Source organism: Scyliorhinus canicula, chromosome 10, assembly GCF_902713615.1.
Source record: "Scyliorhinus canicula chromosome 10, sScyCan1.1, whole genome shotgun sequence".
In the NCBI taxonomy this organism is placed as follows: Eukaryota; Metazoa; Chordata; class Chondrichthyes; order Carcharhiniformes; family Scyliorhinidae; genus Scyliorhinus; species Scyliorhinus canicula.
In genome coordinates this window covers 112,248,947-112,276,779 of record NC_052155.1, presented here as the reverse complement: position 1 = coordinate 112,276,779, position 27,833 = coordinate 112,248,947, and the positions used below count along the sequence as shown (strand labels likewise).

Sequence of the window (27,833 nt, the reverse complement as noted above, 5' to 3'; positions counted from 1 at the left end):
CAATTTAACTCTCCATTTACAACTCATCAGTTTACTCTGTGGGCTCCTGAACAGATGGTCAGTGCACATATAGCAAATGAACCAAGATTAAAAACATAAATCAGAACTGTGCAGCTGAATATTGAGGCACCTGTATTTGCTAGCTCCCTGTGACCACAGGATTTGCAGATGTCTTAAAACAACTGTGGCTTCTATGTGCCTTCCCTGACATTGCTTCAATTTTGCAATGCTAGTTCAATCTCTGGTACATTTCTGGCCATTTCTTAAAATCTGAGAGAGGAAATGAAGGGCACTGATTAGAAAAGCTCTTTACTTCGGTACATTCATAAACATATTCCAATTCTAATTGAATTTACAAACTGCTCTGATTCTTAACAATAAAATATCCCATCTTAACAACAGATAATTACCATACGCCCCCCCCCCCCCATAAGCAACAATATTCTCCAATTTGTAATACAAAAATTATGGAATATATATAAATCATACCATACTTATGGCCATACGGTAAAACACTATATGAGTGTCAACTTGTGATTGCTACTTCAGTTGTCAGATACCTTGTTGAGACTCTTCCTTCCCTAATTTGTTTTAAATTAATTTGCGTGATGTAGGCATCGCTGGCTAGACCAGAATTTATTGCCCATCCCTGGTTGCCATTGAGAAGATGGTAGTGAGCTGTATTCTTGAACTGTCTGCTGCAGTCGCTGATGTGTAAGTATACCCACAGTACTGTTAGAGAGGGAGTTCCAGGATTTTGACCCACGACAGTGATGAAACAATGATATATTTCCAAGTGTGGATGCTGCGTGACCTGGACAGGAACTTCCAGATGGTGGGGTTCCCAGGTATCTGCTATATTTTGTCTTTCTAGATCAGGGGTGGGCAAACTACGGCCCGCGGGCTGCATGCGGCCCGCCAAAGGTCTTTATGCGGCCCACCAAGATCAAGTCATAAAAAAAAAGTTTAAAAAAAATTTTTAAAAACTTTTTTAAGGTTAATGGGGGGGCTGTTGGGTTACTGGTATAGGGTGGATACGTTGACTTGAGTAGGGTGATCAATGCTCGGCACAACATGTGTTTCATGTGAAGTTTCTACTTTAAAATATTAATTAATAAAAATTAATTGCTTTTTTTCCCTTTAAAAACCTTTTATTTTGGCTATTTTAAATATTAATTATTTTACTTAATATACTATGCGGCCCTTTAAAATTGTGAATTTCTGAATGTGGCCCTTGCACGGAAAAATTTGCCCACCCCTGTTCTAGATGGTAGTGATTGTGGATTTGAAAGGTGTTGCTCAAGGAACATTGGTGAGTTCCTGCAGTGCAGCCACTTTTAATCAGTGGTGGAGGGATTGAATGTTTGTGGAAGGAGGAGCAATCAAGTGGGCTGCTTTGTCCTGAATGGTATTGAGCTTCTTGAATGTTGTTGGAACTGCACTCATCCTGGAGCCTGCCTTGTAGATAGTGGGCAGGCTTTGGGGAGCAGGATGATTACTCGCTGCAGGATTCCTAGCTTTTGACTGCTCTGGTAGCCACAGTATTTATATGGCTGGGTCAATTAAGTTTCTGGTTAGTGGTAAGCCCCAGGATGTTGATAATGGGGAATTCAGTGATGGTAATGCAATTGAATGTCAAAAGGTGGTGGTTAGATCCTGCCTTGTTGGAGATGGTCATTGCCTGGCACTTGTGTGGCGTAAATATTAATTGCCACTTGTCAGCCAAAGGATATTGTGCAGGTCTTGCTGCATTTGGTTTGATTGTTTTCATTGCTCTACAAATGTAATCTATTAATTCTATTCACCAAGTGAACTTGTCCTTGATGACGTACCTAGGGTCTTGGCCCCCAAATTTCACCACTTCAAAATTGTGCACAATTCCTTTATGCTACTGCCTCTCCCCATTTCTATAACCTTCTCCAGCCCTGCAACCATCCCACCCCACAGAATGTGGCAGTCCTCTGACCTCGGCCTTGTGTAAATCTTTTCTCCAGTGTTGTTGATTATATGCTTAGAGCTTTCTCAGCCTAGGTTCTAGAATTCTCTCCTTAACCCTCTCCGCCTCCATCGTCTCCTTTAAGACCTTAACTCCACCTCTTTGTCCTACTTCACTGCGCACCCATTTTGCTCTAATTGTGTCTCTGAAGTGCATTGGGATGTTTTTTGTACATTTTAAAAATGCTAAATATAAATGCAAGTTGTTATAAATCTGAAGAAAGCCACCTCTCACCCACCTTTTACACTGGCACTGAAAAATGTAATCAGAAGTTTATAAAACCTTGTTACATGTTTTCCAATCTATTTGTGTTCACAGTACTTATGTATATTACTCCTGGTAGGGCATGAACAGTCTTTGTTATTGAAGGCACAACTGAATCTCCAAAGTATACACAAGATTCTCATCCTCTTATTTAAATCATTTCATAGCCTGGTCATTCCCTCTCACTGTAACAGCATTATCGCCCACCCACCTCCTGAACTCTCCGTTCCCCTCATTCAGGCTTGGAGTAAGTAGGGTGACGATGTTTTCTAAACTGAATCCAGGACACACGGCCTGACTGACATTCGCCCATACCATCCGACGTTACAAAATGCAGTCTGATCTCTTTCCCGAGGCCAGCTCCAGCCGCTGGCTGCTCGCTACCAGGGGGCCCACATTACTCAAATCCAACTGCATGTCACAGATGAACTGTGCACAGTCCAGGGGTGGAGTGGGGGTGGGTTAGTGACACGACACGTACACTCAGGCCGCAGGGTGCGATCTGTGCATTAATTAAAGACCAGGGACCACTCCTTCTACTGGTTGAAAACTGCTCCGAGAGATGTCAATCTCCTAACAGAACCTGTCGCATTGCAAAGCCCCGCACACTTTTTTATTGACCGGCCGCGGGGCAGCTCAGGGTCACGTTATTCCTGCTTTGAACATGTGCAGCCGTCGATTAGTTTGCGGATGAATTTCGTGAACCCGGGGGGCATCAGAAAACCCGGGACAGATATGGTTACCCCGTTGTTGGGCGCCCACTCTCACTTTGTCCATCATTGGCAGCTGCCTGGTCCCTGTGGTCTGGAGTGCCCTCTCTAAATCTACGTCCAAACCGTCCTTATAACCCACTCCCTCCCCACGAATCTCACAGATAAACTGTGCACAGCCCGTGGGATTCTTGGCGGGTTGTCAATCTTATTTTTTTGACCATGCCTGTATTCTTGGCACTCTGTGATTTGTACATTGAAGGAAGGGATAGCAGACTCTGGAGAAGCAGCTCGAGGGCTGGTCTTACTGTTTTTTCTCGGAGTGGGGGGGTGAGAAGGGAACATTTAATTCTGCCGATGATCTGTTGTGCTTCCCGGGACAGTTTGGCCCGACCATAAAGGAATGGTGTGAGGCGGGAGGGGAGTGTGAGGGAAGAGCCGTGGATGAGGGGAATGGTCCACCCAAGCAGCCGCCTCGTCCTGTGACAGGTGACTCGGAGCAGTCCTGGCGGAGGAATGTTTACAAACTTGTAAAGCCCACTGCAGAGTGGTAGAGGCGGCAGAGCGCTGGCCTGTTGTCAGCCAGCCAGCCGGCGGGCCGGCCCAGAGCCCAGCCCTCCTCCCCCACCCTCTCTGTCCCTCCCCCTCCGCTCACTCGGTTGTGGGAAGTTGCCATTTAAATACACAAGGAGCATCATGGCGGACAGTTGGGAGAGCCCCTCTTCAGAAGCGAAGGTCAGCCCCCTGAGCCGCTGCTCTTGCTGACCCCATCCAGCCCAGCCCGTTCAGCCGGTGAGTAAACTGCTCCTGGTCTCGGCCTCGCCTTTGCTGGGCTTTTTATTCGCGCTGTTACGGGGGAAGTGAGGAAGAGGGAGCCGAGGCGGCGACGGCGTGGGTCTGTTCCGGCCCGGGGTAGGGGGGTAGCTCCTGCCCCCTCCCAAATGATATCGGTTTTGTTGCTGCCCCCAATCTGGGGGTGGGGGAAGCTTCGGGAACCTTCCAGCTCGCCCGCCCCGGCAGGGACTCTCCAGAGCCTCAACTTCTCCAGCGAGGTCATTAAAGTGTGTTTTAGCATGAAATGTCCCTGCTCCTTGGTATTACAGTGTTGCTCTGCGTGTATTTTATTGTTGGGCTGGTGTGGCGCTGGAGCCGCTGATGGATTTTGGAGGGGGGGGGGGGGGTGTGGAGAAGACGCCGCTTTCACTAATTGGGTTAAGGATATCAAGCTAAAAATGCGAGCTTTGCTTTTGGCTTCTCAACCGAACTTCAACGGAAGCATCCGAACGGCGCCAATGATGGACAGCGCAGCCGGCCAATACGAACGCCGGCAGCGCCTTGGCAGGGCGAGGATGCCAGTGATTCTAACCAATCGAAGGCGGCTGCGCTGGGGCGAAGGCGGGGCCAAGTCTCTCCGGGTGTAAAGTTCGGTTGCACTGAAGCTGGCTAAACGGCTCATCAACAGTAATGATAAACACCGAGAGTGGGCGAGAGCGCAAGCGTCGAGAGTCCTCGCAGTGCGCGTCGGGAGTTGTAGTTTTACAGGATGGTTTCCTCCATTACATGATTTGGTAGGGGTGAGGAGTGGTAACACAGGACTACAACTCCCAAGGATGCCGGGGTGGGTTGGGGGGTTGTTGGTGGTGTTCTCTCTCTGCCGCCCCCCCCCCCCCCCCCCGGCAGCGGCTGAGCCGGGTCTCTGGGTTATCCTGAAAGATAAAACGGTGATTAAGGCCCGGGGACCAATGGCAGCTCCTGGGCAGCCACTTAAAAGCGGCTGAGACTGGTCTTCTTGACGCCGCGCGAGCGTCCCTCGGTTCATCCGCACAAAGCGGACTAAAACTTTTTTTTCTACTCTTTTTTTTTTTTGCCCGCCAGGCGCCACTTTTATTTGTTGGCTGAGGTTTCATTTTCGGGATTTCTTGTGCCTCTTTCGCTTACCCCCCCCCCCCCCTCTCAGCGGCTGATGTTCCGAAACAAAAAGTGGAAAACACCGAGGATCCATTATAGAAACACTGCGAAGCGAAGCTCTGTGAAACTTGTCCTTTCCATGCGCCGTGATTGCAAATCGCTGCTGCCCTTTTTTCTCTCCCACAGCAGCGCCCTGCATCTTGGAGAATGTTTTGTTCCCTTTGGGTTCTTTTTTTTTTGCAAAAGGGGGAAAAAGTTTCTCAAAAATGTGGTTTGACTTCTTGGCACGATCATTTGGATCCACGGCTACACTTAATTATTCTCAGAATTAATCAGTAATCTGTGCGAATGATCAACATTACCGTCGAGTTCTGCGAAATAAATTATTTTCCACACTTGATTAACATACTGATAATACTGGTTGGCTGTTTTGTCGGTAGAAGCCATGCTGCAGTACCCGATCCAGGTCTCTTCATAAACCAATATAGACAGTTTTGACAGCTTATTCGATCTAGGCGGACACCCTAGCAGAGCCGGAATTTGCAGTTATTTAATTTTACACATGTGGTATGTCTCGAAGTCCAATGAACAGCAGCAGAAACCTATGTTTCATTTTTCACCCCTTCCCTTTCCCAACATAGAGGGCACAGGCAATGGGACCAAACAAACTAGCAATCCCATCCTTCCTCTTTCACTTAATTCTTTTTGTTTTAATTTAGTGTACCAATTAATAATTTTTTCCAATTAAGGGGCAATTTAGTGTGTTCAATCCACCTACCTGGTAGTATAGGGGTTAGCACAATTGTTTCACAGTGCCAGGGTCCCAGGTTCGATTCCCGGCTTGGGTCACTGTCTGCGGAGTCTGCACGTTCTCCCTGCGTGTGTGGGTTTTCTCTGGGTACTCCGGTTTCCTCCCACAGTCCAAAGATGTACAGGTTAGGTGGATTGGCCGTGCTAAATTGCCCTTAGTGTCCAAAATTGCCCTTGGTGTTGGGTGGGGTTGCTGGGTTACAGGGATAGGGTGGAGGTGTGGGTTTGGATAGGGTGCTCTTTCCAAGAGCCGGTGCAGACTCGATGGGCCGAATGGCCTCCTTCTGCACTGTAAATTTAATGAACCCTTGGGCTGTGGGGGCGAAACCCACAAAAACGCGGGGAGAATGTGCAAACTCCACACAGGCAGTGACCCAGAGCCGGGAACGAGCCTGGGACCTCGGTGCCGTGAGGCAGCAGGGCTAACCCACTGCACCACCGTGCTGCCCTCACTTAACGCAATTCTAACTTTTCCAAGTTCTGATGAAAGGTCAGTGACCTGAAAGGTTTGAAGGAGGCAGAGGGGATTTGCCAGCCTTTCTCGCCATCCGCTGTTGAGAAATGCGCCACAGGGGTGTATGGAAAATTCCCCTCAATCTGCACAGATCCTGCCAGACCTGAGTATTTCCAGCATTTTCTGTTTTTATTTCATATCTCTCACATCTGCAGTATTTTGGTTTTTTAAAAGAAGTGATGTAGGTATTTATAGTGTCGTACTAGAATTGACCAAACATTGCAAATACCATTGCTTCTCTGCTTTTTGGCTAAGATTGAGCTTGAGGTCAGGTGTAATGCCTGGATCTGGTCTGTCTCTCTTTTGTCGACCATGGATTGGATTCAATTTGACTTGGGTTTTGGAGCATTGAATGGGCTGGATTAGGGGTTCTCCCCTGTCAACTCAAAATTGCAAATACCAGGAACCCACTTAGTTCTTGATGCAGAAATTAGGAAAATATTGTTGGTTCACCTAGTTCTTTGTTTAATTTAGCCCACTAATAGCCATGGATCATTTTCAAAATCATCCATGACTTTCTGTACTATCAGGCATGTTGGTACCCTGTTCCATAATCTTTCTTCATCCCTATATTGAAACAAGTTACCTTTATTTTCCTTGACATTTAAAACATTAAACTGTACATATGCTCTTCAAATCTTGTGTCCACAGAATTACTTTCTGGTATTGGAATTTTCCATGCCAGTAAAAACCAGCCAAATAAGGCTGTACTCATCACTCTTTTTCAGATAATCGTTCCTTGGAACTCATCCCTGAACTGCCATTAATTTTTCTGCATCTGTCCTGCAATGTAGGGACTAAAATTATGCACATAATTCAGATGCAGATTCACCAAGGCTGATAACATTGCGCTACCAACTTCACTAAGTTTAGTTTCTTTCCCAGCTATAAACAGGGAGGTCAAGACTTCATTGGCCCATCCATCAGCACTCCTCCTGAACTGCTTCTCATTTACCTCAATCATGATCATATTTATTTAAGGAGCTAGATTTTACATTGCCCAATTTTGTGATTTACATTAAAAAAATCTAATAATTTAGAGTACCCAATTGTTTTTCCAATTAAGGGGCAATTTAACGTGGCCAATCCACCTAACCTGCACATCTTTTGGTTGTGGGGGTGAAACCCAGGCAGACACGGGGAGAATGTGCAAACTCCTCACAGACAGTGACCCAGGGCCGGGATTCAAACCCAGGTCCTCAGCGCCATAGGCAGCAATGCTAACCACTGTGCAACCGTGCTGCCCTATGATTTACATTATTGATGTTGAACTTGTATCTGCCAGCCTATGCCCAGTAGTCAAACCTGCTTCGATCACTTTTTTGTGGTCAATTGGACATTGGCTGCTCCCGATTTCATTGTATCCACAAACCTAGACAGCTTGGCCAAGATTCTATCTTCTCTATATAGCAGTAGCTCCCACTCTGACCCACATGGGACTACAGTCCAGTGACTGGTTTTCATTCTCCCTTGTTACTCCTTGCTGTCCAGGTGTCAGCCTTGGCTCAAAATAGTACTTTATTCTGAGATTCGTGGCAGGTTCAAATGTCTTCTGAAACAATGTCACGAGCACCATTAAAAGGGAATTGTCAACCTGAATCCTGTTCAACTTCAGCTTTAGAAAAAAAATCTACTGTACCTTCAAAGGCTTTCCAACCCCCTCTTTCCATTATGTGGTTTGATACAATTGAGTGTTGGTGGGCCTCTTCCGAAGGCAAGTTTAAAGTTAGCCATGTTGATATGTGACCAGTCAAATTTAGGCCTGACTGGGCAAGGTTGGTAGATATCTTCCCCTGAGGACATTACTGAACCAGTTGAGTTATAACAATCCAACACGTGTCACTTCTACTGATCTCTCACATTTTTTGTTTATCCAAGCTTTTAAAAACTACTAAAATTCCTAAGCTGAAGTGTAGGATTTGAACAGGTTCTCTGGGTTATTCCAGAACTGGTCCAATTACATAACCAACAGGATTAAGAAAGCACTTGGATCACTCCTATCTGTATATTCATTCGTTTATTGGCATTCTCTGTTTGAGTTTCCACTCCTTCTCATCTTTATTCTCTGTAATTTTCAGAATTTTAGTCACTTTTTTTTCCCTCTCTTAATATTTCCACTTTCATTCATACTGGTTTGGGCTTATTTCCAGGATAGACTGCTTCAGCGATTTTTGGTAAATAACCTTAATACAGTTCCATTTTCCCTTCTACATCCTTTTAAAATGATTCACCATATTTTGTTCCCTGTAGCACTTCAACCGTAAGAGTTTACTCTCCTGAAATGTGCTTTCTTAGACAACAAAATAACCACAGTTTCAGTAGTGATTAATTTGGGTGCTGTTCAAGGGCAGCATGGTGACACAGTGGTTAGCACAGCTGCCTCACTGTGCCGAGGTCCCAAGTTCGACCCTGGGCCACTGTCCGTGTGGAGTTTGCACATTCTCCACGCGTTTGCATGGGTTTCGCCCCCACAACCCAAAGATGTGCAGGGTAGGTGGATTGGCCACGCTAAATTGCCCCTTAATTTGGAAAAAAGTGAATTGGGTACTCTAAAATTTATTTTAAAAAAAACAATAATTTGCTGCTGTTCCACAAATGGAAGAAATTAACTATGGAGCTGCAATAATTTTCTCTTTGAATTGCTGGAGAAAATATCTTTATTCTTTCCTCTCGGTATGCTGGATTCTGTAATGTGATGGCACGCAGAAGGTCTATTCCAAGTCTTTTGACAGTGCTGCTATGTAATAAGGAGATTGGCACATCTGACTTTTGTTGACTTTTTCTCCTTTCTTTTCCTCTGCTGCAGAGTAAAATACTTGCTTCTTTATCTGTCTCCTTCTCAACACTCTTTCCCCCTTGAAAATATATATTTGGGATCAGAAACATCTCAGAGGAATTGTAGATAAAACTGGATTTTAAACGCTGCAGTTTATATTTCTCTTATTCAACTGTAACTGCATATTCCAGTTGCTTCTAAATGAGCAGTCGGATTTTGATTTATAGGCTGAATCCATAGCAAAGGCCTATTTTCTTTAACAAAAACAGAAAATACTGGACAATGTCAGCAGGTCTGACAGTATCTGTGGAGGGAAAAGGGAGCTAACATTTCGAGTGTGAATGACTTTATCAAACTACATGGACTTGGAAACTTCCTTAATGCATCCGGCACTTTTTATTATTTTGTAACAATGCAGGCATAAATGTTTTTCTCTTAAGTAAGTTAGTTGTTTGACCTTGGGGGTGGCACTGTAGCACAGTGGTTAGTACTTGCTTCACACCGAGTTCGATTCCCAGCTCTGGTCACTGTCTGTGTGGAGTGTGCACGCTCTCCCCGTATCTGCGTGGGTTTCCTCCGGGCGCTCCATTTTCCTCCCACAAGCCCCAAAAGACATGTCTGTTAGGTGAATTGGACATTCTGAATTCTCCCTCGGTGTACCTGAACAGGTGCCGGAGTGTGACGACTGGGGGATTTTCACAGTAACTTCATTGCGTTGTTAATGTAAGCCTACTTTGTGACACTAATAAATGATTATTATTATTAGTTATGAATCTTGAGAATAACATACAGTATGCACTAGAAACTGACTATGGAAGTAATTTCTTCTGTACAATGAGAAAACTGTGCAGTAGTGACCAGCATATATGTATCAACTTTGAATAGATTTAAGATGAACTTTTTAAAGAAGCAAAAGTCCCAGATCTTCAGGGGTGAATTTCTGAATTATTTGTTGCTGCCTGATCTTATTTTCCTGTCTTTCATTTCTTTTTCAACATTTCCACAATCTTGCCGCCTTTGTTGGCTGCCATTTTACACAGATAGATTCAAGGCTTTGGTGCCAGTTGGAAAAGTTGAAAGTTCCATTAACACACCAGGCACAGTTCCACAATCTACTAATACAAGTCCAGTTTGTTAAATGGGTGCTAAAACTATAAATCTGTTTATTTTAACATGGTAATGGCAGTTATGTTTACTGAAGAATACTTCCAGCTGCACAGGGGCACCAGACAAGGATGCCCACTGTCCCCGCTGCTGTTCGCACTAGCAATCGAACCGCTAGCAATCGCGCTCAGGGCAGCAAAAAATTGGAGGGGGATCCGAAGGGAAGGTAGAGAGCACAGAGTCTCACTCTATGCGGATGATCTGCTCCTCTATATCTCGGACCCACAAAGCAGCATGGACGGAATCATAGCGCTCCTGAAAGAGTTTGGAGCCTTCTCGGGCTACAAACTCAACATGAGCAAAAGTGAGATCTTCCCAGTGCACCCGAAAGGGGGGGGGGGGGGGGGGGGGGGGGGGGGGGGGGCAGCGCTAAAGGGCCTGCCGTTCAAACAAGCCCGAAATAAATTCCGCTACCTGGGGATCCAAATAGCCCATGACTGGAAAGGGGTCCACAAATGTAACCTCACCAGCCTGACGGAGGAAGTTAAAAAGGACCTGCAAAGATGGAACACACTCCCGCTCTCCCTCGCGGGGAGAGTCCAGACGATCAAAATGAACGTACTGCCCAGGTTCCTTTTTCCTGTTTAGATCCATTCCGATCTACATCCCCAAGGCCTTTTTCAAAGCGCTGGACAAACATATCATGGCGTTCGTATGGGGGGGTAAAAATGCTAGGATCCCAAAGAAGGTCATACAAAAAACAAAATCCAGGGGGGGGCTAGCCCTCCCGAATCTACAATTCTACCACTGGGCGGCAACAGCCGAGCGAGTAAGGGGATGGATCCAGGAGCCAGAAGCCGAGTGGGTGCGTGCGGAGGAGGCCTCCTGCATGGGAACCTCCCTCCGGGCCCTCGCCACGGCAGCACTCCCATCCCCACCCAAAAACACTCCACCAGCCCAGTGGTGACAGCCACCCTCCAATCCTGGAACCAACTGCGGCAGCAATTTGGCCTGTACAAAATGTCGGACAAGGCTCCCATCTGCAACAACCATAGGTTCAAACCAGCACTGACCGACGCCACCTTCAAAAGGTGGAGGCAGGACGGGGGGACACTGACAGTCAGGGACCTATACACGGACGACAGGATCGCAACACTGGACGAACTGACAGAGAAATTTCAGCTAGCTGGGGGGAACGAGCTACGGTACCTGCAGCTCAAAAACTTCCTACGAAAGGAGACAAGGACGTACCCACAACCGCCACGACAGACACTATTGGAAGACCTACTGGACGCAAGTACCCTAGAGAAAGGGAACTGTAGTGACATGTATGACCGACTGGTAGACAGGGACGACACCGTACTGGACGCAACAAGAAGGAAATGGGAGGACGACCTGGGGATGGAGATAGGGTGGGGACTCTGGAGCGAAGCACTGCATAGGGTCAACTCCACCTCCACGTGCGCAAGGCTCAGCCTGACGCAACTAAAAGTGGTACATAGAGCCCACTTAACGAGAAACCGTATGAGTAGGTTCTTCCCGGAGGTGGAGGACAAATGTGAGCGGTGCCAGAGAGGCCCGGCCAACCACGCCCACATGTTCTGGTCTTGCCCCAGACTTGTGGAGTACTGGACAGCCTTCTTTGAGGCTATGTCCAAAGTGGTGGGGGTGAGGGTGGAGCCATGCCCGATAGTGGCGGTCTTCGGGGTTTCAGACCAGCCAGATCTATTCCTGGGGAGGAGGGCGGACGCCCTTGCCTTTGCCTCCCTGATTGCCCGCCGTAGAATCCTGTTTGGCTGGCGGTCAGCAGCACCACCCAGAGCTGCAGACTGGCTGTCCGACCTCTCGGAATCTCTCCAAATGGAGAAAATCAAATTCGCCATCCGAGGGTCGGACGACGGCTTCCACAGAACGTGGGAGCCATTCATGCAACTGTTCCGGGACCTGTTTGTGGCCAACGTACATGAGGAAGAATAGTCGGGTGGCCAAGAACCAGGGGAAAATGGGCGGGAATCGGGGGAAGGTAGCAGGGGGGAGGGGGGGGGGGCTACGGGCTCGGTATGGGGGTTTGATGGCAAGCCAAGGCCCAAAACCAAACTATAAATAAATGCCTATAAACATGTGCCTCGGCCATATTGGGGAATGTAAAATATGTATGCTGGCTAAAGGGGGCGGCCACAATTATTGTTATGAAGATGCTTACCTGTAAATATTCATGTAAAAAAATTTTGTGTTTTCCTTTTTTTTTTCTCTCTCTCTAATAACTTGTAATTTGTCATATATAAAATATGAAAACTCAATAAAAAAACATTTATAAAAAAAAAAATGTTTACTGAAGAATACGATTAACTGACTTACATTTTTATCAGGGGTTTATCCAGAACGTACTCTGTAACAATTTAGCACAATTCTTCAATCATGAATCTCATTATTATCACTTCTGAATTATAAAATGAGCTAAAACAAAGATGTGACATTAATGCTTTTGTGGTATTTTCTAATTTCCCATGGTGCTGCTGAATGCATCCCTGCTTCAGGGGATTATCAAAACACTGCTTTACTGGGATGGGAAAGGGAACATTGTTTTGTCAAGTCTGCTAACTGCTGGAATAAAATGTGTTAAAATATTGCTGTACTAATTTGGGAAACCTCTTGTGTGGAGCAACCTCTTGTGTGGAGCAATGTGGATGCACCAGTAACATGGGGAATTCTCCCTAGAAAGTATTGTCGGAAGCATGGGGCAGCACGGTAGCATTGTGGATAGCACAATCGCTTCACAGCTCCAGGGTCCCAGGTTCGATTCCGGCCTGAGTCACTGTCTGTGCGGAGTCTGCACATCCTCCCCGTGTGTGCGTGGGTTTCCTCCGGGTGCTCCGGTTTCCTCCCACAGTCCAAAGATGTGCAGGTTAGGTGGCTTGGCCATGCTAAATTGCCCTTGGTGTCCAAAATTGCCCTTAGTGTTGGGTGGGGTTACTGGGTTATTGGGATAGGGTGGAGGTGTTAACCTTGGGTAGGGTGCTCTTTCCAAGAACTGGTGCAGACTCGATGGGCCAAATGGCCTCCTTCTGCACTATAAATTCTATGAAACTAATTTGCATGCAACAAAGTCCAACAAATAACAATGAGACAAGGACTGCACAATTTATTTTTGTGGCGTTAATTGAGGGATAAATATTGATAACAGTGGGGCGAGCTCTCTGATTTTCTTTAAAATAGTGCCACAGGATCTTTTACATCCACCTGTTTTACATCTCATTTGAAAGATAGCAAGTTTGACAATGCAGCACTGTTGCAGTGGGATGCCAGCCTAAATTTTGTGCTCGAGTTTCTGGGCATTCAGAGGCATGAGAGACACTGAGTCGTGACACCCATGTGTGTGGTGCAGAAATCAAAATTGAGGAGACAAAATTTATTTCCATAAGAAGAAAACTGAATTTTGAACTTGTTGCTTAAAATATAATTCTTGATTTATTGAATAAACATGATGGTATATGTTTGCTGAATAATTATTCAAAATTCAGGCAAATGGTTGAATGAAAAGCCTTGACTTTTACTTCAAACCATGCTGCGCAATTTTAAATGTCATTACGTCTTGGCTTGTTGTTGTCATGTTTATCATGCTAATATACATCTAGACTTGCATGTCCAGAAATAAATGGCACAATTTGCTTCATAGATTTATTCGAAATATGAGAAAGCAAGGGTTAGGTTTTTAAAAAAAAATCTTGCTGATCCATCCTTCATATGTTTAAAAATTCTCTTTTGAAATGAATAGGTAGTTTTACTAGTGTGTATTTTATTTACTATGGTTATTGTTGAATTTCCACAACTATTATACTTGTAATTTACAAAACAGATTCTGCAAAGTCATAAAAGGTTTGAACCTTGGCTAAGTGATGGCCAGAGTCCGAAGGTTCTGGATCTATTGCTTTCGCCAGGATTTGAATGTATAACCTAGGCTGACATTTCAGTTTAGAATTATTGGAGGTGTCATCTTTTCTATGAAACATAAAACTCTTGGCTGAATGTGACATAGCACTACTGGAAGAAGAGCTGTGGTGTCCTAAACAACATGTATCCCTCAACTAACACCACCAAAAACAGGTTAACTAGTCATTCACCTTGTTGCTGTTTGTAGGATCTTGTGAGGTTTTGTGTATACTTCAAGAGTAATTTCTTTGGGCATCCTAAAGCCAGGAAAGGTGTATATAGAGGCACATTTTAAAATTATTTCCCGGGATGAGGATGTCACTGGCTAGACCTTGAGAAGGTGGTGGTGAACTTTTGTCGCTGTTCATGTGGTAAAGGTACATCCACCATGCTGTTAGGGAGTTCTAGGATTTTGATCCAGTGACAGTGAACAACATTATAGTTCCAAGTCCAGATGATATGTGACTTGGAGGAGAAGTTGCAGGTGGTGGCTATGCCCATGCATTTGCTGCCCTTGTCCTTCTAGATGGTGCAAGTTGTTGGTTTGAAAGGTGCTGTCTAAGTAGATTTGGTGTGTTGTTGTAGTGTATCTTGGATCAACTGCCACAATGGATCAGTGGGACAAAGAGTGAATATGCCAGTCAAGTGGGCTACCTTGTCATGGATGTTGTCAAGCTTCTTGTGTTGTTGGAGCTGCACTTATCCAGGCTAGTGGAGAGAATTCCATCACACTCCTGTCTTGTAAGTGGTGGACAGAAGGAATTAGTTACTCGCTGCAGAATCCCCAGCTTCTGCCCCCTTGTAGGCACAGCATCTATTTGGCTGGTTCAGTTCAATTTCTGGTTAATAGTGTCCCCCAAATGTTGATGATGATTAATTCAGTGATGGCAATGCCATTCAATGTCAGGGAAGATGGTTGAATTCTGTCTTGCTGGAGGTGGTCATTGCCTGGCACTTTGTAATGGATATGTTGCTTGCCATTAATCAGCTCCACCAAAGGAGCGTAGTTTCGGTACTGAGTGCGTAACTGGGAATTTGCAAGTGGTGCGTTTAGGAGGAAAAGAGGTGTTCCTTTTGCTTTCTGTACCCTTTTCACCCTGTATGAATTGGTTCTTGTTCTAATACAGGGAAAGGAGCTAGCTGTTTGAGTATTTGCTAAGTGTTTATGGTCTATTCCAGTTTTAACGTTTAAAATTGTACATCAAATGGTGGTTAAGTGAATAAAAAGTATAAAAAACGTAAATGAATAAGTGAACAACATAATTAAGTAATTTACTTGTAAAACTCTTTATGGAGGTACCGCAGGTGGTGTTAAGGCCTCAGCATGTGAACATGTCCTGGATGCCAGTGTGTTCCAGGGCAAACATGTTTGCAGTAAGTATTTGTGGCTTGAGGTGTTTCAGCCATTGAGCTGGAAGCCGAGCTACAGACACTGAGACACATCAGGGAGTGGGAAAGTTACCTGGGCTTTGTACCGTGAGGCAGTCACACCACTTGGGATAGGGTCTTCTGATTTTGATCAGTGGTCAGGAACAATGTAAGTGTAACTGTGAGTGAAGCCGGTAAGGGGACCCAGTGGGCAGAGTGCTGGAGCCTCTGTTTTTGAAGTTGTCTAATAAGTTTTGAGGTTTTCTCAACTTGTTTCGAGAGCATAGGGGCTGCAGGATGGATGAGCAAACTGACCACGGTACAGGAAGCCATTCAAGTGGGGGAGCACAAAGGAATAAGTGGTAGTGGAGGACTGGTGGCGATTTAACACTTCTGTCTGCAACAAAGAATGAGAGTCCAGAAGGCTGTGGTGCCTGCCTGGTACCAGGGTTCAAGACATCTGCTCAGGACTGGAAAGGTGCTTAGTGGGAGGGAGAGAATGCAGTTGTCATGGTCCATGTAGGTATCAGTGATAAGGGAGTATGAGGAGCTAGGCACTAATTTAAAAAGCAGAACCTCAAAAGATAATTCCTTTATTATGTGCAAATTGGCAGAGTAAGTATGAGACGAATACATGGCTCAAAGTGGGAGAAATAGGTTCTAGTTCGTGGAACACTGGATCCAGTACTGGGGTAAGTAGGAACTATACCATTGGGATGGTCTGCACCTGAATTGTGTTGTGACCAGTGTTCTCGCGAGCCACGTAACTCTGAAAATAGAGATGGTTTTACTTTAAATGGTGGGAACCAGGGATCAAATTTGGGAAGATGTGGTAAATCGAAGAGACAAGAGAAAATTGTTGTGACAGAATACAGGAGTATTTACAGTCTTAAAAGCAGTGGCTAGTGAGATAGTTGATGTGTATTTCAAAATTCCCTAGATTCGGGGAAGGCTCTATTAAATTGCAAAATAGCAAATGTAACTCCTTTATTGAAAAAGGGAGGGACCCAGCAAGCAAGAAAATGCAGGTTAGCAGGGAACATGTTAGATGCTATTATTATAGAAGTTATAGCACAGCATTTGGACAAATTCAGGGTAATCAGGCAGAGGCCTGTGAAAGTCAAATCCTGTTTAACCAATTTATTGGGGTTTTTAAAAAAAAAAATGCAACATGCTGTGGATAAAGAACTGGTGGTTGTACTGTTCTTGGATTTCCAGAAGGCATTTGATAACTTGCCGCATCAAAGGTTGTTGGGGAAAAATAAAAGATCATGGTGCAGGGGGTTGAAGATTGGCTACCTAACAGGAAACTGAGTTGGCATAAATCAGTGTTTTTCTGGTTGGCAAGATGCAACAAAGATGTGCCACAAGTTTTAATGCTGGGCATCAACTTTTTACAATTTATATTAATAACTTTGAAGGGACTGTAAGATAAGGTTTTTAAATTTGCTGATAGTGCAAAGAGGTTGGTTATTAAGATGTGAAGAGGACACCAGGATTCAACACATGGATATAGATAGGTTAAAATGGAGTATAATGTGTGAAATGTTCCATTTTCCAAAATAATAAAACATTATCTGAATGACGAGAGATTGCAGACCTTGAGGTGCAAAGGTATCTACGGGTCCTAGTGCATTAATCACAAAAGGCTAGTATGCATGTACAGCAAGTAATTAGGAAAGCTATTAGAATGTTATTGTTTGTTACAAAGGGATTTGAATATGGGACATTCGTGAGACAACATTTAGAATACTGTATGGTATTGGTCACCTTATTTAAGGAAGGATGTAACTACATTGGAAGAAGTTCAGAGGTTTACTAAACTCATACCTGGAATGGGTGAATTGTCTTCATTGCTGGATTTTGGAGGATTAGTATTGAAACACAAGATCCTGAGAAGTCATGACATAGTGGATGTGGGGAGGATGTTTCCTCTCATGGGAGAATCTAGTACTAGTGTTCACTGTTTAAAATGAAGGGGTCGCCCGTTTAGGACATGGGTGAGGAGAAGGTTTCCGCTGAAGATTGATTCTTGGAACTCTTCCTCAAAGATTAGTGCAAGCAGAATCTTTGAATATTTTTGAATATATTCCTGATAAGCAATGGGGTGAAAGGTTATTGGGGTAGATGGGAATGTGGAGTTAAGGTTACAGTCAGATCAACCCCATGATTTTATTGAATGGCAGAGCAGGCTTGAAGGGCTGAGTGGCCTATACCACCTAATTCATATGTATGTAAGCTTGAATTGTGTGCAGGTCAACTGCATGTGGACACTGACTGTTTCAGTATACGAGAGTCGTGAATGGTACTGAACATTGTGCAATCATCAGCAAAAATCTCCACTTCTGACCTTGTGATGGAGGGAAGGTTATTGATGAAATAAACATTTCCAAGGTGGAATCTATGGTTTAGTGGGCAGTAGACCTGTCTGGTGAGAGTTGAAACACTAATGACAACTGGTTCACTCGGGGACTGGAGCGATATAGTTGGGGTAGCAGTGGGAATATCGTAATCAATTATTTTTCTTGGGTATGAAGGAGATAAAAATCAGCTGAGCTACTGTTCCTACTCCTGACAGTTAAACAGTGATGCCTCCCCATGTTGGGGGAGGATAGGAATCCGGTTTGATGCTTCCAAATTTTCTCCAAATAGTGAAACAAATAGCCTGTTTGTGCACAGTTGAGACTTCCAGTAAGAATGGCAGCACGTTGGCGCAGTGGTTAGCATTGCTGCCTCACGGCGCTAGGTCCCATGTTCGATCCCAGCTCTGGGTTACTGTCCGTGTGGAGTTTGCACATTCTCCCCTTGTTTGCGTGGGTTTTGCCCCCCCCCCCCCCATCCAACCCAAAAGGTATGCAGGGTCGGTGGATTGGCCACACTAAATTGCCCATGAATTGGAAAAAATGAATTAGGTATTCCAAATTTAGTTTTTTTTTTAAATGCTGAAAATAATGAAAACCTGTCGAGCATCTGGAACCCCTTGAAAATTGAGCTGGGGGTGGGGTGAGGAAGAGACCTTAAGAGTTGCAACCCTTGAGTTTAAAGACTTGTGGCTGTTGGTGAGAGATTTGGGGGGCTGGTTTAGCACAGTGGGCTAAACAGCTGGCTTGTAATGCAGAACAATGCCAGCAGCGCAAGTTCAATTCCCGTACCTGCCTCCCCAAACAGGCGCCGGAATGTGGCAACTAGGGGCTTTTCACAGTAACTTCATTGAAGCCTACTTGTGACAATTTGTTGTTATTATTCTGAAACGTGAACTGTGTTCCTCTACAGACATGTCAGACCTGAGTTATCCCAGCATTTTCTGATTTTATTTCTGATTTCCAGCACCGTTGGTATTTAGTGTGTGGCATTGTTGTCATAATACACTGAAATCATGTAATCTTGGAGCCCACGAGGGGGCCATTTGGCCCATCATGCCTGAGTCACCTCTTTGAAAGAACACCAACTAATCCTACTCTTTCCATACACCCCTGCAATTCTTCCGTTTTCAAGTATTTATCCAGTTTCCTTTCGGTAGTTATTGAATCTGCTTCCATCGCCCTTTCCGGAAAATCTCTGCTCCCTGCATTAAAAAAAGTTAAAATCTTTCCTTGGGCTCTCTGGTAGCCGTGACAATGCAAATCTTCTCGGCCAAGGACCTGGGTTCGATCCTGACCCTGGGTCAATGTCCGTGTAGCATTGCACGATCTCCCCTTGTCTGTGTGTCGTGCCACCCCCACAACCTAAAAGATGTGTAGGGTAAATTGCATCTTTAAAAAACAATTGGGTAATCTTCTCCGTTCACTTGCTTGAATAAACTTGGTCATTGGGGAGAGCCCCCACATAAATAAATGATTATGAGCAAGATTCAATTCGGGTACGGTATTTAAAAATTGAGGGTAGGACAAATATAAACGAATACTACTTGCATTCCTGCTTTTGAGTCACATACATTAAACAGTTTCAGTGGCATAACAATCCATTGTTGTGTGACTTATTACTCACCACTGAAACAATAATGCCTAATCCACATGAAGCCTATTGTGTAATTAAGTGCTAATGGAGTCAGGTGCCTGTTGACTGTCAGCTTGTTGGAATGTTGCTGTTTGCATAAAGTACACCTACTGCAATATTGCTAAAAATGTTTATCTTCATGAAAGGCATAGTATGGCGATACTGGGATTGGGATAGTTTTAAAGTAAAGAAGAAAATTGTGTTGGGGTGGCACAGTGGTCAGCACTGCTGCCTACAGCGCTTAGGACCCAGATTCAATCCCGGCCCCGGGTCACTGCCTGTGTGGAGTTTTCACATTCTTCCTGTGTCTGTGTGGATCTCGCCCCCACAACCCAAAGATATGTAGGTTAGGTGGATTGGCCATGCTAATTCGCCCCTTAATTGGGAAAAAATTAATTGGGTACTCTAAATTTATTTTAAAAAAGAACATTGTGGGCTATTTGGCAATTTTTTACAATTCATCCCCTGAAAAGTTAGGGTACTTTTGGATAGGGATGTGGGTAACCCTCGCGTTAAGGTGCTAAACTGGGGAAAGGCAAATTGCGATAACATTAGACAGGAATTGAAGAATTTGGTTTGGGTGAGGCTGTTGGCGGATCACTCAACATCGTACATGTGGGAGTCTTTCAAGCGATAGTTGATTAGGATTCAGGAAAATCACGTGAGGACAGTGGGGGGAATGAGCGAGGTACTAAATGAGGACTTTGCACCAATGTTCACAAAAGAAAAGGATTTTGTGGATGATGATCCTTGGGTAGGGTGTGTGGACAGTCCGGGTCATGTGGACATCGAAAAGGAGGTGGTATTGGGTCTTTTAAAAGATAAGTCTCCTGGGCCGGATGGAATTTACCCCAGAATACTAGAGAAGCAAGGCAGGAAATTGCTGATGCCTTGACTGACCTCTTTTTGTATCCTCATTGGCTACAGGTGAGATCATAGAGGACTGGAGAATAGCTAATGTGGTACCGCTGTTTAAGAAAGGTAGCAGGGTTAATCCTGGAAACTATAGGCAAGTGAGCCTCACGTTGGTAGTAGGTAAATTATTGGAGAGAATTCTCAGGGACAGGATTTATACCCATTTGGAAACAAATGGACTCATTAGCGATAGCATGGTTTTGTAAATAGGAGGTCGTGCCTCACTAACTTGATCGAGTTTTTTTGAGGAGGTGACAAAGATGATTTGAGGGGAGGGCGGTGGATGTTGTTTACATGGACTTCAGTAAAGCTTTTGACAAGGTGCCTCATGGCAGACTGGTGCAAAAAAAAAAAGTGAAAAGTCACGTGAGATCAGAGGTGAGGTGATAAGATGGATACAAAGATGGCTTGATCACAGCAGGCCAAGCGTAGCCTTTGGAAGATTGTGATTAGTGGTGTTCCACAGGGATCTGTGCTGGGGCCTCTGTTGTTTGTAGTGTACATATATGGTTTGGAGGAAAATTAGCTGGTCTGATTAGTAAGTTCGTAGATGACATCAAGGTTGGTGGAGTGGCAGATAGTGTTGAGGATTGTCAGAGGATACAGCAGGACATAGGTTGGAGACTTGGGCAGTGAAATTGCAAATAGAGTTTAATCCAGACAAGTATGAGGTAATGCATTTTGGTAGGTCTAACATACTGTATATACTGTAAATGGCAACCCTTAGGAGTATAGAAAGTCAGAGAGATCTACATGGAACATACAGTGCAGAAAGAGGGCATTCGGCCCATCGAGTCTGCACCAACCCACTTAAGCCCTCACTTCCACCCTATCCCCGTAACCCAACAACCCCTCCTACCCTTTTTGGTCACTAAGGGCAATTTATCATGGTCAATCCATCTAACCTGCATGTCTTTGGACTGCGGGAGGAATTGGGAGCACCCGGAGGAAACCCATGCCGACACTGGGAGAACGTGCAGGTTCCACACACACAGTGACCCAACGGGGAATCGAACCTAGGACCCTGGCGCTGTGAAGCCACAGTGCTATCCACTTGTGCTGCAGTGGCTAGTGAGATAGTTGATGTGTATTTCAAAATTCCCTAGATTTGGGGAAGGCTCTATTAAATTGCAAAATAGCAAATGTAACTCCTTTATTGAAAAAGGGAGGGACCCAGCAAGCAGGAAAATGCAGGTCAGCAGGGAACATGTTAGTTGCTATTATTATAGAAGTTATAGCACAGCATTTGGACAAATTCAGGGTAATCAGGCAGAGGCCTGTGAAAGTCAAATCCTGTTTAACCAATTTATTGGGGTTCTTTTTTAGAAAAAAAATGCAACATGCTGTGGATAAAGGAGAACTGGTGGAGTACTGTTCTTGGATTTCCAGAAGGCATTTGATAACTTGCCGCATCAAAGGTTGTTGGGGAAAAATAAAAGATCATGGTGCAGGGGGTTGAAGATTGGCTACCTAACAGGAAACTGAGTTGGCATAAATCAATGTTTTTGTGGTTGGCAAGATGCAACAAAGATGTGCCACAAGTTTCAATGCTGGGCATCAACTTTTTACAATTTATATTAGTGACTTTGAAGAGACTGTAAGATATGGTTGTTAAATTTGTTGATAGTGCAAAGAGGTCAATTAGTAAGATGTGAAGATGACACCAGGATTCAACAAATGGCTATAGATAGGTTAAAACTTGGAAAATGGAGATCTGGGCGTGCAGATCCACAGATCTTTGAAAGTGGCAACACAAGTGGGACAAGATAGTCGAGAAAACATATGGAATGCTTGCCTTCATTGGACGGGGCATTGAGTATAAAAACTGGCAAGTCATGCTACAGTTGTATAGAACCTTGGTAAGGCTTCCCTTGGAATATTGCGGATAATTCTGGTCGCCACACTACCAGAAGGATGTGGAGGTTTTGGAGAGGGTGCAGAGGAGGTTTACCAGGATGTTGCGTGGTGTGGAGGGTGTTAGCTATGCGGAGAGGCTGAATAGACTCGGACTGTTTTCATTAGAATGACAGAGGTTGAAGAGTGACCTGATACAGGTCTACAAGATTTGAGGGGCATGGATCGAGTGAATGGGCAGGCACACTTTCCCAGGATGGAGGGGTCAGTCACCAGGGGGCATAGGTTTAAGATCCGTGGGGCAAAGTTTAGAGGGGATATGCGATGCAGGTTTTTTAACGCAAAGGGTGGTGAATGCCTGGAACGCGCTGCTAGGGGAGGTTGTGGGAAGCAGATACATTAACGGTGTTCAGAGGGTGTTCAAAAGTATCTCGAGAAATACATGGATAGGATGGGTATAGAGGGACACAGCACGAGGAAGTACTGAGGGTTTGGGCCAAGGTTGGTATCTTGACCGGTACAGGCTTGGTGGGCTGAAGGGTCTGTACCTGTGCTGTTTTGTTCTTTGAAAACATTAATTTGTTGAGACTCAGTTTTACGAAGGCCAATTACCCTCTGGTACCTCAACCAAGGCTACTCTTTGTTTGTGAGGTTGGGCCAGGTTTTATAAGCACACTATTATTTAACACTGAAGGGCATATACAAAGGGCATTTCCAGAAAATCAATGAACAGGAACCCTGGCTAATATGACCCCCCCCCAACCTGTCTCGTAACTTGGGAGGTTGGTTAGCTGAGTTGGTTGGACAGCTGGTTCGTGATGTGGAGCAACACTACCAGCGCGGGTTCAATTCCTGTACAGGCTGAGGTTACCATGGAGGTCTCCTCTCCTCAACCTTGTCCCTCACCTGAGGTGTGGTGAAGTTAAATCACCACCAGTTAGCTATCTTTCTCAAAAGGGGAGAACAGCCTATGGTTCTCTGGGACTTTCATTTTGTTTCAGCTTGGGGTGCTGACCCATTGTAATGTCCAAACTACTACTACTACTACTACTACTACTACCATAACCAAGATCAACTGACGCAGCATCAACTGATGGCCAGCCAGAGGTCTTTATTGTTTATAATAGTTTGGTGTTTCCATGTACAGTGCCTTTATTCACCAGGTCAGCTGAACAAAAGTGTCTTTACAGATGACTGTAGAGCTTATTAATCATAAGAATTTATTGAGTTTGGGTTGTTGTTGCATCTTGTGGTTCAGTGTTTTGATAGTTCATGGAAGAAAAGATGGGAGTAATTCAGCCCGAGGAATTATACTCACAAAGAAACTGGATTCTCCAACATGCACTCCATTAAGTATGGTTCTCCCCTGGGGCAGCACGGTGGCACAAGTGGTTACGATGGTTGCCTCACGGCGCCGAGATCCCAGGTTTGATCCCGGCTCTGGGTCACTGTCCGTGTGGAGTTTGCACATTCTCCCTGTGTTTGCGTGGGTTTCGCCCCCACAATCCAAGGATGTGCAGGGTAGGTGGATTGGCCATGCTAAATTGGCCCTTAATTCGAAAAAATGAATTGGAAATGTTTAAATTTTTTTTTAAAAAGTGTGGTTCCTGGGCAGATTCTAAAGATTATCTTATATTTCCTGAATATAGTAACCTATATTTCTTATGTATAGTATCACAATCGCAGCACGGCGCCGAGGACCCAGGTTCGATCCCAGCTCTGGGTCACTATCCGTGTGGAGTTTGCACATTCTCCCTGTTTTTGTGTGGGTTTCGCCCTCTCAACCCAAAGATGTACAGGCCAGGTGGATTGGCCATGCTAAATATCCCCTTAATTGGAAAAATGAATTGGGTACCTAAATTTATATTTTTAAAAAAATGTATAGTATCACAATCAACCACCATTCATTATGTTGTTCAATCCTGGGTTTTTAATAATGTAGAGGTTTTAGGAAGTTTAACTGCAGCAGTAACTAGAATTTATATTGACATTTGCTGCAGTTATTTTACAATAACATCTTATGACCAGTTTCCCATTTGCTATGCATTCCTCAATTACCTGAGTATAAGTTGTTCAGTTTGTCTGGACAGGTTGACTGAGTCACTCAGCTTTGCATGGTCTAAAATCATAGCTATCTCTAAAAATGAATGTAAATTCTTTGTTTTTGGGATTGGCACAGACTGTCTGCATGAGCCGCCTCATTTGGTGGTGCAAAGGTCTTCTGGCAGGAGAAGAGCTATATCATTTACAATGCTGGCTGGCTGAGAAAGTTATGCCGACTTGCATGTACTGTAATTCGCAGTCAAGTAGGTATTTTATGAGGAGATGTGACTTGGCCTATATGAGCATTTATTAAACATAACTGAATTGCACAATTTAGAATGGGATTTAATTTTTCACCAACAAAAGCAATGCATACTGGACAAGCATTGGACTGTGCTCCCTTTACTGGTCTAAGGAACTCTTTTTTTTTTTTAAAAAGGGTTTGCAGTTTTTTTAATTCTGATCTTTACAGTGTATTTTTAGCATTAGCTTCTATTCGCTTTTGTTGCTGTCATTCATTTAATCTTTTTAAATTTTGAATTGTTTTTGTTTATGTGGGAACTTATACAATTGAATATTTTGAAGCCAACTGTAATTGAAGTCAGTCTACATCAGCAAGACCTGAAGTGGGAAAGTGGAAATAGGTACATTTTTAATAAGAGCTTCCTTCAGAGCTAATGGAACATTGGGCCTCTAAGTAAGGAGTCCCTGGTGCTTGGCATGTTGCGCTAAGAACTTTTTTTCCGTCATCCATGGCCGTAAAACACACTTATTTTTTAAATTAAAAAATAAGTAATATTGGTAATAAGGATTGGTTTTGGACTGGTTTTGAAGCAACACAAATTCATGAAGTAGGACCCAATGAAAGCAGGTATACCAGATTGACCGGCACTTGCAAAAAAACAGAATGTCTGCATCTGCTGTTGTGCACCACCTGATGATGTCTGTGGGGAGCTGGTGTTTCAGGTCAGCACAGAGATACTTGCAGATTTGTGCCATCTGCTGTAAGGACACCGGCACCAGGGGAAATGGATGTCACTTCCTCCCTCAGTGTTTTGAAAAAATGTCAGTGAGACAGAGCGTGTTCCTGCAGTGTTATGAATTTGATATTATGGGTGAAATTCTGATGCCAAATTAGTATTATTGCAGAATGTACTTAAATGAATAACACTTGTATGAATAAGGATTAAATGAACAACATCTCAATCTACCTAATTATTTACGTAAATCAAAAAGAAAATGTTTAGCTGTAAAACTCTCTTAAATTAGTCAAAATTCCTGGAAGATTATTTCTCTAAAATGACGTATTAGAAAAATAGTCTCCTCCATACCATCTGCCACCCCACTGGGGCCTCAATCAAAGTCACTAACAGCTAATTCAATTCTTACAGCTCACAGCTGTGGAATCTAACGGGTACTATGTACCGATTAGCACAGTTAACACTTCATCACATCTAACACTTCATCACGTTGCACACAATAAAGTGGCTGCGTTGTAGCAATCAAACTCATTAACCTATTAAGCATAATGCCTGTTTACTTTTCAGAAGTGTATAAAACCTGTTTTAGTTACATATAAAACTGAGAGTCTACATATTGTTTACAATAGAGATGTGATCAGGAGCGAGAAAAAAGAACTGGTCTTCAACATTATGTTCACTGCAGACAACTGGACTGCTAATCTTAGGCGGCACAGTAGCACAGTGGCTAGCACTGTTGCTTCACAGCTGCAGGATCCCGGGTTCAATTCCGGGCTTGGGTCACTGTCTTTGCGGAGTCTTCACGTTCTCCCTGTGTCTGCGTGGGTTTCCTCCGGGGCTCAGGTTTCCTCCCACAAATCCCAAAAGACGTGCTGTTAGGTGAATTGGACATTCTGAATTCTCCCTTGGGTACCGGACTGTGGCGACTAGGGGATTTTCACTAACTTCATCGCAGTGTTAATGTAATTATTATTATTACACTCACTTGCTCAACTGCGCTCGCGCGCTCTCTCTCTCTCGCTCACACACAGTAGTCTCCTTTTTAAAACAAAAAAAATAAAAAAAGAAATTTTCATCATTGAGAGTATTTTGTAAATAGTCATCACCAGTAAAAAAAAAAGCTATCTTTAATGAAGTGCATTTGTAAAGAAGACTTTGAGTGGTAGGTAGGCAGAAATAATTGCTGGTGGTGTTTGATTGGTATACCATCAAGCTGCTTGGTTGTGTCATTGCATCTCTGTTTGCCCACAGGGCAGCTTAAGATCTTGTCTGGGCAACAAGAAGGCAGCAATCAGAGGTTGTGAGCTTCCCCAAGGGGAAAGAACATTTGAGAAGATGTTCGCTCCATGCTATCGGGTCTACTTAGAATGATATTGCTCCAGGCAAGGGTGCACCCTTACTTAGTCTCAGCCAAGGAATGGTACAAATGCTGACAAATGATCTCTGGCTGTTTTGGTGTTTATGGTCTAGTTGCTTTAACAATTTTAATGTTCGTAAGTCAGTAAATTTTGTAATTGTGTGAAAAGAAAATGGGGGAATTATGCTGTTTAAATGCTATAAAGAATGTTCCTAGATGTAAAAAAAATCAGCTTTGGTGGCACTGTTCCATTTGGATGTGCAGACTTTTGATGTACATGTCACTGATTAGAGTTTACATCTATTCATCGATTAATGTTTAGTCATCATGAAGAAAATTGCTGCAAAAAAAATCATTACTGAACTCATGAGGGAGGAAGGGTCCCAGACGGAGGAACTGAAACTTAAATGGGAGGAGGAGCTAGGCGGGGAAATGGAGGACGGGCTGTGGGCAGAGGCCCTGAGTAGGGTAAATTTGACCGCGACATGTGCCAGGCTCGGGCTGATTCAATTTAAGGTCGTTCACCGGGCCCACATGACGGTGGCTCGGATGAGCAAATTCTTTGGGATAGAGGACAAATGCGCTAGGCGCGCAGGAGGACCAGCGAACCACATTCACATGTTTTGGGCATGCCCTAAGCTTAGGGGGTACTGGGAGGGATTTGCGGGCGTCATGTCCTGGGTGCTAAAAACAAGGGTGGCGATGGGTCCAGGGGTGGCAATTTTTGGGGTTTCGGAAGACCCGGGAGTCCAGGGGGAGAAAGCGACCGATGTTTTGGCCTTTGCTTCCCTGATAGCCCGGCGACGAATACTATTGGCGTGGAGGGACTCAAAGCCCCCGAAGACTGAGTTGTGGCTTGCGGACATGTCGAGTTTCCTGGGTATGGAAAAAATTAAGTTCGCCTTGAGGGGATCTGTACAGGGGTTCGCCCGGAGGTGGCAACCATTTATTGACTTCTTTGCGGGAGAGTGAGCGTCAGCGGGGAGGGGGGGGGGGTAGAGTAGAGTAGGAGGGATAAAATGGCGGGTAGTACTGGTGGGAGAGGAGCGGGCTTGTGCAGTTTGTTACGATTGAAGTATTGAAAGTACGTGGATGTTTGCACATTTTTGCCTTTTTTGCTTTCTGTTGATGTCTGTAACTGTTTACAAAGCCAAAAACTACCTCAATAAAATTGTTTATTTAAAAAAAAAAAATCATTACTGAAAGTTGGCTAACCAGTTTAACATTTTAGGAAGTGTCCATTTTAGGGTTGTCTGTTATAAATTTTTGCTGACTGAAGATTCTTAAACGAAAAGACTGAATTGAATA

General features: G+C 44.2%; 1 protein-coding gene across 16 annotated transcripts in view; it reads left to right on the top strand.

The window, feature by feature from the left end:
* Nucleotides 1-3,618: 3,618 nt before the first annotated feature.
* The window catches only part of ncoa2 (nuclear receptor coactivator 2), a 361,025-nt gene continuing 336,810 nt past the window's right edge, over nt 3,619-27,833 (top strand). For 5 of the 16 annotated variants that reach the window (XM_038809575.1, XM_038809573.1, XM_038809581.1 and 2 more), the window contains exon 1: nt 3,623-3,762. The gene's annotated coding sequence lies outside the window, so the exon portion shown is untranslated. Of the gene's footprint in view, nt 3,763-27,833 lie in introns of all 16 variants that reach the window. The other 11 variants (XM_038809586.1, XM_038809584.1, XM_038809582.1 and 8 more) reach the window with 6 other exon arrangements.